Source organism: Cebus imitator, unplaced genomic scaffold (assembly GCF_001604975.1).
Source record: "Cebus imitator isolate Cc_AM_T3 unplaced genomic scaffold, Cebus_imitator-1.0 Scaffold388, whole genome shotgun sequence".
Lineage (NCBI taxonomy): Eukaryota > Metazoa > Chordata > Mammalia > Primates > Cebidae > Cebus > Cebus imitator.
Genome location: NW_016107703.1, coordinates 185831 through 188928, shown reverse-complemented (window position 1 = coordinate 188928; position 3098 = coordinate 185831).

Below are 3098 nucleotides of genomic sequence, written 5' to 3'. Positions count from 1 at the left end.
ACAGGTTTATGTGCACAGGTGTGTGTATGTGGACAGGTGTGTGTATGTGGACAGGTTTATGTGCACAGGTGTATGTGCACAGGTGTGTGTATGTGGACAGGTGTGTGTATGTGGACAGGTGTATGTACACAAGTGTGTGTATGTGGACAGGTGTGTGTATGTACACAGGTGTGTGTATGTGGACAGGTGTGTTAGTCTGTTCTCATGCTGCTAATAAAGACATGCTCAAGACTAGGTAATTTTTACAGGAAAGTTTATTTGGCTGTGAATAAAAAAAAAAAAAATGTTTAAATGGCTCACAGTTCAGCATGGCTGAGGAGGCCTCAGGAAACTTACAGTCATGGTGGAAAGGGAACCAAACACATCCTTCTTCAAATGGTGGCAGCAAGGCGAAGTGCAATGTGAAGCAGGGAAACTATCAGACTCTCAGATTATGTGAGACCTCACACACTATCACGAGAACAGCATGGAGTAACCACTCCATGATTCAATTACCTCCCATTGGGTCCCTCCCATGATAAGTAGTTATTATGGAAACTACAGCTCAAAATGAGATTTGGGTGGGGACACAGCCAAACCATCTCAATAGATGTGTGTGTGTGTGCACAGGTGTGGAGTCTCCACAGACACAGAAGCCCAGTGTTGCGAAGGCCCCTGGGAGCTGGACTGGGCCAGGTTGGAGCCCTCCAGGCTAAGCCTGACCTGGCAGGTGTGCAGGGGTGGTGCCCTGCCAGGGTGGGTCAGACTTCTGGTCTGCAGCAAGATAGGAGTGTCCTCGGCTGAGCAGAAGTCCCAGGCCATGGGTGTTGCATAGGATACGAGGGTGAGGCTGCGGTGATGCGGAACCCCAGAGAGGGGCTCTGGTGGAACCCAGCCCGCCTGTGACGGCCACAGTTTATGGTGGGAGGCAGGGTGTGTGGGGTTCCATGGGTGTGCGGAGTGGTGGGAGGCAGCGTCTGTGGGGGTGGGCTTCCGAAAATGCTCATCAGGCAGGGAGGAGGGGTGGCTGTCGTGAGGCCCAGCCTGTCCCTGGAGCGACACTGGGAGGGTTGTGAGAAGCAGATGTGGTCGGAGGTTGCTCTGGAACTGGCATTCAGAGGCTCAGCTGCGGTGGCACTCAGGGTGCGGGGCCCCAGGAGAGCTGGCTCCCAACAGGCAAGGCTTCAGAGGGGCTGTGCAGCCACACAGAATTTGCTTGGCCTCTCTGGGCTGTGTCCTTGTCAACCCCTTCAGCTCCCATTTAGCTTCCCCAGGGCTAGGCCCGGCTGATGACATCCCGGATGTGTGGGACTTGTGACTGGTGTGGGCCTTAGAGAGCCTGGAGGGGAGTCCGGCCCTGGGAGCTGGGAGAATCGGTGGGGAGTTACAGGGCAGGAGCTGGGAGAAGCCAGGGTTTCCCCCGACCTTCGGGACTGTGAGTGGGGAGAACAGGGCCTGGCAGGGCCTCCCCTGGTGAGGCGGGGGAGACTGGAGGCCCTGGGCGATGCCCGCCTGCTTCTGACATGAGGGTCTCTGGCCGGAAGCGAGGAAGGCGAGCTCTCAGAGTCCTGGGTGTTCAGGGCATTTGGAAGCCTGGAGAGCCCAGAGGGAGGATGGACGCCCCCTTGATGCTGGTGGAGGGGGGCGAAGAGGCCGCAGCCGGGGACATGGTGACTGGATCAGACCGTGGCTGACGTCCCCACAGAACCTGATCTACTCATGAGCTTGGCAAGCATCTCCCAGATTTTTAATTTGTGGGAGAGGCGACCTTTTATATTTCAGGTCACATGAAGTTAATTTGCACTCCAAGTTCAAGAGAGCTCCTGAAAATGTACAAATGTGATTTCTTAACAGCTGTTACTGTAGGGTGGAACATGACAGAAATGAAGAGAAGCAAACATCATGTTTAGACAGAGGACTACGCTCTCTCCCTGGAGCCAGCCCAGGATGGCAGCAACCGGAGAACTGGAGGGAGCCTGAAGGCCAAGTGCTCACCTTGCACGATGTCCCTGACCCATAGCTGTCCTGTCTCTGTTTGAATACCTCCAGTGACAGAGAGCTCACTATCTCTAGGAGTGGCCAAGTCTAATGTTGGTTGGGTTTGACTGTGAGAAGGTCTTTCTGGGGTTAGGTCAAATCTGCTTTTGCTGATTCTATTCTGCCCTCTGAAGACACACAAAATAATCCTCATTCCTTGTCTTCGCGGAAGTGGCTATCTCATCTGCTGCTGACTACCTCTGATTCTTTAAGCACGCATGTGTATGCTGATGTCTGGGTCCAGCCCACCTTGGTCCCTGGGAATAGTCTGGCTTTCCAGTGTCTCTAAAGTGGAGGATTTGGGACCTGCACGATGCTCCTTTTTCCAGCGGACCAGCCAGGATCCCTGTTACTTTCCCACTTCTGGACGCTGTACCCAGCAAGGCGGTGAAGGTCACATTCATGCAGAGCTTCCAAGGTACCTGTCAACCCACCTGGGTGTCTGAGAGTAGCCTCTGTTTGAGGAGTGCTATGGCCAGGGCTTGGGGGACAGGGCAGGAGAAGCAGCCAGCAGGAGGTTAAATCTGGTGGGCACTTCCCCCAGCAGTGATGGGGGCTGGCAGTTTTAGGATGAACCTACCAGTCCAGAGTGGGGTTCTGGGGTTCCACTGCTACCCAGGGGAACCCTGCACCATATACCAGGGCCAAAGGAGAAACAGTCAGATCATCTTTCTCAGTTATTTGGGGGAGTTGGGGACAGTGGGTTTGTCCCTGCAGGTGGCCGTGGGGTAGCTTTATTTCCCATTGAGTGTGGTAGGTCTAAAGTCTGGTTTTCAGAGAAAGGAGAGAAGGGGCCAGGCGCGGTGGCTCACTCCTGTAATCCCACCACTTTAGGAGGCGAGGTGGGCAGATCACCTGAGGTCAGGAGTTCAAGACCAGCCTGGCCAATATGGTGAAATTGTGTCTCTACTAAATATACAAAAATTAGCTGGGTAGTAGTGGTGCAAGCCTGTAATCCCAGCTACTCAGGAGGCTGAGACGGGAGAATCGCTTGAATCCAGGAGGCAGAGGTTGCAGTGAGCCAAGATTGCACTGCTGCACTCCAGCCTGGGCAACAGAGCAAGACTCCGTCTCAGAAAAAA